Here is a 13,935-nt window from a genome sequence, read left to right as displayed (position 1 = left end):
GGGAGTGAAGAAGAGAGAGAACTAGATTATAAGTTTGTGAGAATCACAGCGTCAAGGGTAAGCATGGTTGGGCACCTGCCAAGGGCCCACACCCCAGCAGGGGCCCATTGCCAAGAGACCTCTGGACAAGCTCCTCCTCTTTACCATTGCAACCTGCTTGTTCACCTGCCGCTCGCCTAGACAATGGCGGTGGCAAGGAGGAGGAGGAGCAGATGCCAGTGCCTGTTTGCTCCCTGGTTCTCTGCCTGTCAAACAAGCAAGTGGTGGCAATGATGAGAAAGTGGATAAAAATGAGCAATAGCAGCTAGTGACTGTGGTGGTGAGAAGCTAAACTTACTGAAGGAGGGGGCAGCCACTGAGGGTGTCTTACCCAAGGGCCTTCCAAAACCTGGAGCCGGCATTGATGGGAATAGATAGGAGGAGGGAAGGATGTTTATAAGGACAGCCAAAGACAAAAGTATGGATGGACAGACAAACAGATAGATGTTTAAACACAGATAGATGTTGGAAGAGATGGATGGGCCTCGGGGCCGTGAGGTTTTCAAGCAGAGGATGGACACCCATCTGTTGAGGATGCCCTTGTTCCAGGTTTCCTGCATCAGAGTATTGGACCAGGTAGCCTTCCATAGGGCCTCTCCAACTCTATGATTCTATGGAGGGTGGATGCTTGAGAGAGAGGAAGGATGGATGAAAGACAGGTGCACAGTGGAGGGTGGTGGCTCCGATGTCAGTGGGGCAATGAATCTGCTCCGGGCTTCAGTCAGAACCAGTCAGTATTCTAAAGGAGCTATCCATGGTGCCAAGGTCAGAACCAGTCAGAACTCTACTCTGTGAAGCACCTTGTCTAGCTCCTTTAGAGTTCTGAGTGGTTCTGACTGAACCTCAGAGCGGATTCACTGCCCCACAGACATTGGAGCCACCAGGCTCCACTGCATAGCTGCGCACATGTTTATGGGAGTAATGGGTGCTTAGATAGGACTCGACAGACATGGATGGGTTGTTCTCTGTAGCTCGCTTTAATGAATTACAGGTTTCTTGTCATTTATGTATATAATTTACCACCAGTGGTTTGTTGTTGTTAACACTCAGTCTCCAGGATAGGACTGATTAAAAATTAAGGGCAGTAAACGTATTCAGGTTCTCAAACTCTCATACCAATATCCACACACACAGGAACGTGATAGGTATGTGTGCAAAATCTGATCACTTGACGTGAACAGCAGGAAAGGAGTGCTCAGAAAGGGACTGGTGGAAACTCCCCATTGCAGCTGCGTCGTTGTTCAAAGAGCTGGCTGGCCCCTGCGTGTGTGGTTTTATCACGCAATAAGTCTGCCTTATTACATACGATGGATATACGACCTACTGTCAAAGTCCTGATGTCCATACACGAGACGTTCTGTGCCTAAGTAACTGACCCAAAATAACCACTGCCCTCTGTAATTAATAGCAATCGCTGGCTCCAGTCAGATCCTTGCTTTATCAACATGTTTAGAAAGAGTTTGAGAAATCCACTTTTTAAAATCACTTTTTAAAAAACCTTTCCCATGAGTCCAAAGAGTGGTTAAGGGTGCAATCCTATGCATGTTTAGACAGAATAAAGTCCTACAACGCCCAGCATTCGCCAGCCAGCATAGCTGGCTGGGAAATACTGGAAAATGTAGGACCATTTTCTGTCTAAACACGCATAGGATTATGCCTTCTAGAGTGTTAAGGGGCAACTAATCTGTGTGAGAACCACTACCATTCAGAGTAGAGAACCACTACCGATCTTCTCCAACCTGGTGCCTTAAGGGTGGCCAGGTATCCTACTTTATAGAGGACAGGCCTCTATTTGAAGGTGTCCTCTATTTGATGGGCTGCCCAGTCCAAGTCTGGTTTAAAGTCAAACAGCCATAAGAAGAAGGGAGAAGCAGGGGAGGCCTTGAAGTTGCCCATCCACAAACAGCAGCACCTGGACAGTACACTGAGAAGCCACCCAGGTCACCTGGTCAGTCTTCTCCACTAGGGTGAGATGTCTTGTGCTTCTATTTAAGTAACAGTTATTATTGTTACATTTGCACCCACACATTTGTATATGCAGACGTTATGCAAACTGGTGTCTTCTTTTGTCCTCTTTTTGGTGATGCATGTCCTCTCTTTTGATGCTATATCAGTGGCCACCCCAGGTGCCCTCCAGATGAGTCGGACTGCAAGGCTGGAGAAGGCAATACTGAGTTAAATGGGCAGATCGTCTGGCCTGGCATGAGGCAACGTCCCAGGTCCCTGAACCTTTGCGCAACTCACTTTCGCATAGCAAGGGCAACGGCCTTTCCCCCGGCTTTTATTCCTGTGCCTTTTGGAGTAGCCTGGGCCATAGAAATGTAGCAGGTGAAGCTTCTTCCACCATTCCCCTCCCCCCCCCCCGTTAAGCCATGGCGGTGTGGTGGTTGGAGTGATGGAGCAGCAGGGCAGGCCCAAGATGTTTTTCTGCCTGAAACAAAGATGGCACCACCTCCATTCCACCTATGGAAGCTGACTACATTAGCAGTAGAATCAACACTGCTGATAGGACAGCACCCTCCACCTCCCCTGAGGGCAACAAGCTACCTTAGGGTCTTCAGGGCAGGCTGCCTAAAACACACAGCTCCAACAGAGGGGAATGGCCAGGAGGCTGCCACCACTGCCCCCTCCATACCACCGAGCATCTGCCTCCTGAGGTGACTGCCTCACCCTGCCTCATGGTAGGGCAGGCCCTGTGGATTAGGACTAGGGAGACCCAGGTTGAAATCCCTGCTCAGCCATGAAGTTCACTGGGTGACTCTGGGTTAGTCAGGGTGCACAGGGTTGTGAAGGATCTCCTTAGGCCTAGTTCACAGGTACGGCCCTACCATGAGGCAGAGTGAGGTGGGTGAGACAGGATCACTCTTTGGAAGTTGAGATAGAAATGTAATACCGGCAAGGCCAGTAAAAAAGGTGGCATGCCTCAACCAGGTTAACCTACTTCGCAGGTTTGTTGCTAGAATAAAATGGGATAAGCCTATGTATTCCAACCTGACCTCTTTGAAGGGTGGGATTTTAGTGTAACTTATTAAACACACAAATGGGAAATAACAGCCAAAATGTTGCAGAAAGTACAATTGGAAGTGAATTTGAAGGTTCCTTCTCAGGCAGAGCTTTCCTCAATTTAGTGCCCTCCAGAGGTGTTGCACTGCAACTCATCCCAATGGCCCTGCTGCCTGGGGATGGTAGGAGTTGTAGTCCGAGGTGTCTGGAGGACACCAGGCTGGGGAAGGCTGCTCTACAGAATTTCAGAGGAAACCAAATGAGTTTCAATCAGACTAATAAAATTTCTCAGGAGATTTTCGCACATCCCTATAAGAATATATTTGAGGGGACCATTTCTACCTTGCAAACAGGCCTCCAAAGTTAACAATGAAGTATGCCAAGGGAAACCATTTGAGGGTTATAATTTAATCTCAACCTTCCCCTCAAGGTGGAACTCATTGTCCTCCCTAACTTATTTTATCCTCACAACAACCCTGTGTGGTGGGCTAGGCCGAGAGAATGTAGCAGGCCCAAAGTCAGTCAGTGAAGCATGATGGATGAGGAGGGATTTGATCTAGAGTCTCCCTGGTTTAAGCACAATACTCTAGCCACTCCACCACACTGCCTCCCACACAATCAGCTTTAGAAGGATGTCACTCCCACAAGTGCAACACACTGAAGGAAGTAAAGGAATCCCTTTTCCAACACCATCACCTTGACTACCCCCACACTGGTTCCCTCACACTCAGCCCCATACCATGCTGTTGTCACTGTATAAATTATTCTCATTCTCTCTCTCTCTCTCTCTCTCTCTCACACACACACACACACATGCTCTCAGGTAACAATAATAGCAGAGATGCAACATACTTCCTATTTGACCCTTCTGCAGCTATTGCACCCATTTGCAAAATTAAATCACCCATTAGCACACTCACCCCAGATCTGATCCAAGTCTTTCTGCCCCCTCCCAATTCCACAGCAACTGCACAACCTCCCTCAAGCAATCACTATACTATATTCATTTGTGGCGGGGAATACAATCTCACAGCAATGTCACCATCTGGGATTACATTAGATGTTAGTGTTTTGGGGGGTAGCATTGGTAGAGGGGAAATGTACACTCCAAATGCAAAATCTGTTTTTCACTTAAGATCTCCCTGACTCTTCTTTAAACAGACTCACACAGCCAGTACAGTGGTCCCTGGGCACAAGCTTGGCACACTTTAAAAAAAATATTATAATGCCAGCCTATACAGAGAGAGACACTATTCCAAAAAATTCATCCTTGTGTGCTTATACTGAGAATGCTCTCTCTCTTTCTCTTTCTCTCTTACACACACACACACACACACACACACGGGTTGAGAATTCACATACATGCCAGTGATAAAAGAATTAATGTATGTACACAACACATATTCTCCCATGGAGTGCAATCAGCCAATAATTAACAGAAAATATACAAACATTAAATCCACTGTCACATACACAGTTAAATAAGACACACACATAAGACTCCTTAAACACTAAAAAGGAAAGACATCTTCATCTCTATGCACCACATAAGCTAACACAGAGGCATTAAAGAAGCCTTCCCCAACCTGGTGCCCTCCAGATGTCTTGGATTACAACTCCCACTATCCCTGGCCAGCATGGCCAATGGTTGTGCTGGCCGGAAGCACTGGGAATTGTAGTCCAGTATCATATGTAACACCTTTCGTAGGTAAATCCCTAAGGGAGGGCACCAGGTTGGGGAAGTCTGCATTAAAGGAACCACCCATAAATCACACACCCAATGTGTGCTAACACTTGGTGGTGGGGGGAATAATTAAAATAATCCCATTAACAGCATAATTTGAAATTACACACACAACATGCTAATACAAGGTAGAGAGACCGGAGCTAATGAAAATCATACACAAAACCTCAGGAAACCAGCGAAACACGCACAAACTCCATACAAAAACCTTGCTAGACAGATTGATGTAAAAAGAATGGAAGAAAATAACCCTCTCTCTCTCTCTCTCTCTCTCTCTCTTTCTCTCTCTCTCTCTCTCTCATACACACACAGTATGGTAGAAAATCACACATCACAGACACATGTGCCAAATACTAGGGCAAGACACAGGGAAAGGTGTTAAAGATACCATATCCTCTAAGACTGTTTCCTGTATTGCAGTCAATTAAACAAGCATAACATACTAGCGCAACATCAGAAGCGTGCTAAAGAGATAGTAACAAAGCACCACAAGAAATCACTCTCTCGTTTAAAATCACAAACACACAGCCTGCCTACTAATGCAGTGCACAGAGAAAGGTGTTACAGGGATTTACATACGATACTGTTTCAAACACACACAACACTGTATACTGTCATAGCGTGATGCATATAATGTGCAATTCTGGCTGTAATGCAACGCAAAATGGCATTAATGGAATACATACCTATTACAAGAAATCAAATACATACACCTTACACATCAAACATCTACTAGCAAGACAGGCAAGTGTTCAAAGGGATTAATCCATGCAGCACCATAGGAGATGATATAGTTGAGGTGAAGGCAGCTACATGCACCCATATTTAAAATCAGCTGGTCTCTCTGTGTGTCTTTGTCAGTCTCTCACCTAACACATACATGCTCACGTTAAAGCCAGATAAATTTGCAAAAGGAAACTAAAACACTTAGTGTGTGCCTCAATGCTCACTAACAGAGCATCAGAGAAGTGATTTTAAGGAAACCATATACCTGCTTGCTGTCACCAAGGAATCAAAAGACACTTGGCCAATATGTATTATATGTGCCGGTTAGAACTCAACCTATTCCAAGAGGATCTGAAGGAATTCACAGATACACCAACCAGAGGATTTAAAGGTTGAGCATCTGCAGCACACACAAGTGCTACAAAACACTCAACCCACTAGCCATAAAGGAAAGGCCATAAGCTCACACGCAGCCCAAAGTTGTTCAAAGTGACACAACAGGGATTAATCGGCCAGCATAGAAACCCGAAAAAGTAACATGAAATTGGCGAGCTTCACTTTCTTCCGGGACCAACCAGCTGGTTACAAAGCGCACAAGCTTTTGAATTATGTAGAACTTGGGGCGGGGGGGGGGGTTCTCCGGGAAGAGTTCTGTGTAACTCTGAAGCTTCCCTCCTCTTTAAACTACTGGCTGCTCTGAGAAATGATACCACCTTGCTGTTTCGACGTCTCTAACGCAGATGATAGACACACACCAGACCACACTGGCGCTGAGGGGAAAAGCACTGCTAGCGAAGACGGTGTAGCACTAACATAACACTAACGGGGCTTTCAACGCACACGGAAAGACAGGCGGGGCGCGGGGCGCGGGGCTCCCCCTCACCTTGCTGTTAGAATCCCGCGGGGGCTCGGCGTTCCTTGCTCTTCCACCGCACCTGCATCGCTTTCCTGCCTTGGATCCCGCCCTTTGGGCGCTCCAACGTTCCGAGGCGTGCGTGCGGAGGGGGATGACGCCCGTCCCTCTCTCTTCAGGGGGAAGCGGGGCGGATATCTGGCCGCTCTCTGGAAGGGCCGGCGCTACGCGACCCCGAAACAAAGGGGCTCTACTGCCGAAGGCCCCATCCAGAAGTTTGCTCCATCCAAAAGTGAGAGGAGGAGGAGGAGGAGGAGGAGGAGAGAAAGGGTGCAGTGGTCTAGAGGAGGGAGGGGGAACGGCAGAATGAAAGAGGGAGCGAGGGAAGCGAATGCAGCAGTTGCTGGGGAGGTAGTGGAGGGCGAGCTGATGGCTCGCTATCGAACCGGGAGCCGGAGGGGCAAATGCAGCAACGAGGGAAAATGACAGGATGAAAAAGGGAACGGATGCAGCAGCAGCACCGAGGAAAGGAATAAGAGAGCGTGAGGGTGCAGCAGCCCCCAGGAGCGACAGACTGAGGCAGAGGGACAAGAGGACAGATGCAGGGGAGAAGAGAAGCGATAGAAGGAGGCAGAAAGGGCAGGGGAGCGGGAAAAACGGTAGAACGAGGGGCAGGGGAGAGAAAACGAGTGCAGCAGAGGTGGGGCGGGGAGGAAAGAGGGATCCGTGAAAGCGGATTCCGCGGAGGAAGCGAAGAAAGGACCCCAGCGAAAGGCTGCAGAAGGGACGCGAAGCGACGGGAGAGCGCGAAAGACACCGGGGCACCGGGGGAGGCGAATGCAGAGGGGGGTTCAAGGAGGAGGCAAAGGAAGGGCTGAAAAAGCGACGCAATTGCTAGAGGGAGGCAGAGAGAGGGATGGGGAAAGGGGGTGCAAAGAAAGAATGGGGAGATGCGGGGAGGAGGGAGAAAGCGAGAGAGAGAGCGCGCGATCAAGAATCGCAGCAGGAGGAAAACCCTTGCAAAAAAAGAAAAAAAGCAGAACGCGGCAGAGATGCGGGGAGGAGAAATAAATAAATAGGCGGGGGGAGGGGATGCGGAGGGGCGAAGATCCTCTCTGAGCCAAGAGATGGTTTCTGAAAGGATCCAAAAGGGGGGAAGGGTGATTTTGGGCGGGGGATCGTTGGACGGAAAAAGAGAGAGGGAGGGGGGAGAGGGAAAGAGGTGGGATGCGGCGAAGGCGCGGAGGGAGGGAGGGAAGCTGCTACCGATTTTGTCCTGGGGGGCTTCGATCGGGCAGTGATGCTGCAGTCGGATGCCGAAAGGCGGCTGCCTGCCTGTCTGTCTGTCCCTCTCTTTCTGTCTCTCTCACACACACTCACACACACAGGCAGGCAGGCTGGCTGGCTGGCTGGCACGCACAGGGCGCCCCCGCTGCCAGATCCCGCTCGATCACGGGATCCGCTTGGCTGGCAACTGATGAGAGGCGCGAGGAGAATTCACAATCGCCCCAGCCCAGCATCCGCCACCAGCCCGGCTCCCTGCAGCTGGCCGTGATGTCAGAGGGACCACTCTTAAAGGGACAGGCCGCCCGGGCTGACGCTTGCTCGGTCGCTCAGCCCGGGGAAATTCGGGCTTGTGGGGTGGGGTGGGGTGGGGTGGGGTGGGGGCAGGCGGAAGAGGTCTGATTTGACTGTGAGGAAAACGCACACAACAGATAGGGAGCGAGGGAAGAGGAGGAGGAGCGGGTTGCACCGAAAGTGCGGACATTTGGGGAATGTCGACATTCTTCAGACTTCAGACATCTGCCGTAACTTTCGCTCTTTCTGTGTGTATGGTTGCTGAACGGGATTATCAGCATTCTCATAAAAAGTGTCAGCGTTCAACAAATTTCAGACAATGTACTGTACAACCCTTCGTGTGTTTGTGTGTGCGTGTGCGCGCGCGCGTTGGTGCCTACGACACTCACAAAATTGGCCTGGGACTGTCAGCATTCACATATGAATGGCAACGTCCACCAGTTTTTGGATATTCACTGTGTGGTGGGGCTTCTTTTCTTTCTTTTCTTTTTTATTTACATCATCACCACCACCACCACCACCATCACCACCACCGGGTCACACCTAATGCCCAGCAAATACTGTTAACTAAAAACGTTAATAAAAGCAGCTCTCATCATTTTATTTTATTTCTTTATTAAAATATTTATAAACCACCTGTCAGCCCATAGGACCTCCAAGGAGAGATACAGCAAATTAAAACAAGACAATTTAAAACAGACCAATCCTTTATTAAAAAAAACAACCCAAGAAAGCAGACTCAATTATCAACCCATTTTAAAACCACCAAAAGCTGAATGGAATAAAAACACTTTTGCTACTTGCCTAAAACTAAGCAGGGGAAAGGGGCCAGTCTAATTTCCCTAGGGAGGGAATTCAACAGTGGAGGTGCTGCCACAGAAAAGGCCCTGTCCCACCAAACTAACCTGTTCAGATAATTGCTATAGGAATAATCCGAATATTTTGCAGGCACCTCTGGCTTGGAACTTCCAAGCCAGAGGTGCCTGCATAACCTTCCTCCCCCATCTTTATTGCACACCTCTGTAATACACATGAATTCACATCTCTCTCTGTCTAGGGTGAGCAGCAGTAGGAGAGGAATGGGGAAAGGAGGTTTGTTCTGAGTCTTCTTATCTGCAGTTCCTGGGATTGGCCATGGAGGCACAAAGGAGGGGAGTCTAGTGTTCTGGAGTCTGTGGAGGACTCCTGGATTCCTTGAAAGCTGAAGGGAATCAAATGAGTTGGAAATCAGACCCCCTAAAACAGAGGAGTGGAACCTCAGACCCTGGACCCAATTCTGGACTGCCCAGTTCCCCAGATGGAACCCCCCTTTCCCCTGGCTACCAGTCTTTGCACACCCCCCTTCTAAAAGGTTGAAATGCCTCTCCTAAGGCTTAGTTACTAGCATTAGCAGCCTAAAGGTAAAATAGGCTGGCATTTTGGCTGCACCCCTCTAGCCTTTGGCCCTGCCCACCGCTGGAATGCAGCCCCTGAGAGCTTCTCTGAAATGGAATCTGGCCCTCAGGCTGAAAGAGGTTCAGCACCCCTGCCCTAAGAAGAGCCATGCTGTTCAGACCAAAGACATTCTGTTCACACAAGAGCCAACCAGATGCCCAGTGGAAGGGCACAAACAGGGCACAAGAGCCACAGTACCCTCCTGCTCATGTTCCCCAGCAACATCCCAGTTTTCCCATACTGCCTCTGAAACTGAAAGTGATATATAACCATCATGATTAGTTGCAATTGATAACTTTATCTTCCCTGACTTTGCCTAATTCCCTTTTAATGCCATCCATGCTGGTGTGGAGGAAGTCAATGGGTTAGAGAAGGTTGAAGAAACTGGGAGACAAGACCCCAGAATCCTTTAAGAAGATGCAGTGGGTGGAAAGAGGATTACCCAGAACCCTGCTAGATCAAATGGAAGGTTCATCTAATCTACAGATGGACAACATGTGGCTCTAGGGCTGTATGCAGCTCTTGGTCTAATTTCTAAGGCCCTCTGCAAGCTATCACTTCAGACGTCTGGCAAAAGCAATATATTCCTCCATTGGCAGCCCACCAAGTGGAGAGAAAGAAAGGGTGTTATAGAGGGAGGGAGGGAGGGAGGGAGGGAGAGTAAAGGGGGTGTCAGAAAGAGAGTGTGTAAAGGGGGTGTCAGAGAGAGAGAGTGTGTGTAAAGGGGGTATCAGAAAGAGAGAGAGAGCGTAAAGGGGGTGTCAGAAAGAGAGAGAGTGTGTAAAGGGGGTGTCAGAGAGAGAGTGTGTGTAAAGGGGGTATCAGAAAGAGAGAGAGAGTGTAAAGGGGCTGTCAGAAAGAGAGACAGAGAGTGTAAAGAGGGTGTCAGAAAGAGAGAGAGAGTGTAAAGGGGGTGTCAGAAAGAGGGAAGGGGTGTCAGAAAGAAAGAGGGGGGGTCAGAGTGTCAGTCCTTGCCAGCTGACTGCAGCTGGCAGGCAACGGCAGCAATACCTCACTGGCTGATAAGCAGGGTCATAAAGGCTAGGAAAGGAGGAGGAATGCCAGAGCTGGGAACTTCAAACAAAGCCAAGACGACACAGCAGAGGGAAGTTGTATTTCCAGTCCAAAGTCCAAACACAGGGATTCACAAGCAAGGCTGAGGTTCAGGTTCGAGGTGGGGTGACGAGATCCAGCACATGGAAACAATGTTGTTCTCCAGCAGTTTTGCCCCTGCCTGCTTCCTGCTTTTAACTGCAGTGTCCTGGAGCAGCGGCTGGCAATCAGTCCTCTGGCTTCTAGGAGCCTCTCCGTCTTAAACAGACAGAGATTTGCCTCTGTTGTTCTTTTACATGAAGCCGCCTTCACTCTGCTGGGGCCAGTGAACTTCGTCCTCTGAATCCTCTGGAGAGGCTGAAGCCGGGCATGGATCATCAACAGGTGGTGAGGGGGCTGGGGCTGCTTCTGTGCTAGTCTCTTCCCTCAGTCTGGAGCCTGCCCTTCCCCTTAGTCCTCGGAGGAGTCCGAGGGAGGCATGCCGCACAGAGAGAAGGTGGCCCTGCACTCTTTGCTCTGGTCCCATCCACCAGTGGCCCCCAACACTGGCATTTGGGAAGCCCCCAAGCAGGACATGATGGCAAGAGCCCTGCCCTGCAGCCGGCTCCTCCCTCAACTGGCATTCAGTGGCATACTGCCTCTCAGCCTGGAGGCACCATTTATGCTGTTGATGGACCTCCACTGAACTTGTCTAACGCGGTTCTGAAGCATCACATGGAGGTCTCTAGGAGGTACCTGCCTAGTCACCTTGGGCGTGTTTTGGGAACCAGGACTCCTGGGTTCATTCTTTGAGAGTGTGATCTGGTGGAGGTAGGGATGTACGAAAGTCACTTACCTGTTCGTGGATTCTGCTAATGGGGGGGGCGCTCCGTCCCTCCCCCCGAAATCCTCGACGGGGGAGGAGGTAATCCGGTCCTCCACCTGGGATCCTCGACGGCTGGCTCCGCTCCGCGGCCAGGCTGCAGAGCAGCCGGCCAGGGCCGTCCGCAGCTGGATTTCCGGCCGTGGACGGGCTGCTGCGGACGCAAATGGCGGACGCTGTAGTGGCCGCCATTTGCATCCAGCCAGGCAGCCGTGATAGGCTACATAAGAATTTACGTAGCCTATCACAGCTAACCCCTAAAAAAACATACACACCAGCATACGCAAATGGCAGTGGCTACAGCGGCTGCCATTTGCGTTCTCTATTTTTCGCCGTTCTAGCCTATGTAAATATTTATGTAGGCAATTATGGTGAAAAAAAAGGAACTACAAATAGTGTAGTGGGCACTATTTGCGTTTCTTTCTCTTTTTTTTTTGCTGTTCTAGCCTACATAAATATTTACGTAGGCTAGAACAACGGAAAAAAAAGAACACAAATAGTGCCCACTACGCTATTTGCAGTTCCCTTTTTTTCGCCGTAATTCCCTACATAAATATTTATGTAGGCTAGAACGGCGAAAAATAGAGAACGCAAATGGCGGCCGCCATAGCCGCCACCATTTGCGTATGCTGGGTTTTTTTTTGGTTTTTTAGGGGTTAGCCATGATAGGCTATGTAAATTCTTACGTAGCCTATCACAGCTAGAAGGACAGCAATGGCGGCCACAGCAGCCCGGCCACAGCTGGCCAGGAGACCAGCCACCACCGCTGCCAGAGCCGCCACCGCCGGAACCGCTGCCGCCGCTGCCGAGTCCACCGCATCCACCCCAAGTAAGTTCCATCCCGGGGGATTCTGCGGGGAGGGGGGGCGGGGGGCAGGAGGCCATTCCGCCATGGATTCCGGGGGGGCCGGATTCTAAAGAATTTGGCCTCACTGGAATCCGTGGCGGAATTCTCTGCCATCCCTAGGTGGAGGGACTCTTGGATTATGTCACAGCAACATTGCAGCTATGGAGCCAACAAAACTCTGGGGCTCCAGGGTGTTTCCCCAGTTGTCTGCACTGCAAAGGACGTTAGGTTTCTTCTAGTGATCTATACTCAGGGAAGGCTGCCTGGGAATAAAGGCTCCTGTCCTTTCTTGCTTGGTTCGCTTTGCATATTCCATTTCACTTATAAAGCTACTAGTGGATAGTGGCTTCACATGGGTTGGAATAGCTTGTTAGCTCAAAATTAGTTTGATACAGCAAAGCCTTCTAGAAAATCTACACGGCTGTCAAGAGTTGGAGACATTGTGCCTGCCCCGTATGAGTGAAGCCATGCCTGCTGGCACCTCTAGGCACGCCCCCTGCCTAGAGGAGTGGGTGCTGAATGTAGTGGTCAGTACCCCTATAGCCCCCTGAGGGAGGGGCCTGTCCACTCCATTCCCCTGGGGGGGGCTGCCCCACAGCCATGGGGCAGCATATAATTCTGCCCCTCAGTTTACTAATCTCCCCTGCCTTCAAACTCTATGGACTGTAAAACTATATGCTGGTTAAGGAAGTCTGCCATCTAGTGACTGGCAGTGGTACTGCAAGCTTCAACAACATGGGCACATTGAAATTAATTACAATTAATGCATTTTAAAAACAAAATAACCGCAAGCTGCACACCCCTAGGCTCCCCTTAGTATGCATGCCACGTTTCAGGTGTCTAGGGTTCAGAGCCCTGGAAAGATGGCACTGACAGACAGACACAGCTCCTCCTTTATCATTATTATAGATTGAGTGCTGTGTGCATCTGACGCTCTGTGTGTGTGTCTGCCTACTGCCTGGGCCAGCCTCCCCCAACCTGGTGTCGTCTAGATGTATTGGACTACAATTCCCATCATCCCCGGCAAGTATGGCCATTGACTCAAGGGAGGGATCGCTAAGGTCCAGCCCTAGCATTTGCGCACACATTCATGGGACCTGATTTCATGGCCAGGGCTCAGCAGCCACAGATTGCACGAAGGAGCAAAGCCTTTGAACATACTGACGACAGAGTAATCACACTCCAGCCCCACACATCTATGCACTAAGGCAGGTGTGAGCCACATGTGGCCCCACAGGGGATACTTTGTGGCCCCACTGCAGCTGTGCCACTGCATTCCCAGTAATTCTACTGAGAAACAAGGTGCATGTTCCCCGTGCACCTTGTTTTCCAGCAGAATCACTGGGAATGCAGCTGCTCAGCACCTTCCGGTTGTGACTGTGGCATGGGAGGGATGCAGCTGCCGGGGGTGGGGTCCAATGAAGGAACCCAGCTTTCCACAGGTGCCCCCCTGGACAAAAGGAAAGTTGCTTCCAGGTTCAGAGGAAGCAGCTTCCATGGAGACTTGAGTCCTGGCAGTTTCACCGTTACAGTACCTGACACTTCTGGCTGTTAAAACACCAAGAGATCTAGGGAGGCAGATAGGACGGCACTGTCCCATGGGCAGCTTTTCTTTTGCTGCAGTTGTTGAAGATACAAAGGCTTCCCTTTAGGCCTGGTCTAGACATGCCAGAGAATGACATGGCAGATTGGACTGTACCACTTCAGACTGTGTGTGGTGGTGGTGGGGATACAATTTTTTAATGCTCCTCTATTTATTTATTTTTTACCTCCCTGCAAATAGATAATCAGCACAC

The 13,935-nt window shown here is 49.9% G+C and overlaps 1 protein-coding gene across 1 annotated transcript in view; it reads right to left on the bottom strand.

Moving 5' to 3' along the window:
* The window catches only part of CACNG7 (calcium voltage-gated channel auxiliary subunit gamma 7), a 38,715-nt gene extending 32,056 nt beyond the window's left edge, over nt 1-6,659 (bottom strand). The window contains exon 1 of the mRNA XM_084808464.1: nt 6,396-6,659. The gene's annotated coding sequence lies outside the window, so the exon portion shown is untranslated. The remainder of the gene's footprint in view (nt 1-6,395) is intronic.
* Nucleotides 6,660-13,935: the final 7,276 nt, after the last annotated feature.

Source organism: Heloderma suspectum, chromosome 6 (genome assembly GCF_057233095.1).
Source record: "Heloderma suspectum isolate Gila_16-S chromosome 6, 16-S_ref, whole genome shotgun sequence".
In the NCBI taxonomy this organism is placed as follows: domain Eukaryota; kingdom Metazoa; phylum Chordata; class Lepidosauria; order Squamata; family Helodermatidae; genus Heloderma; species Heloderma suspectum.
This window is presented reverse-complemented; position numbering and strand designations above follow the sequence as displayed.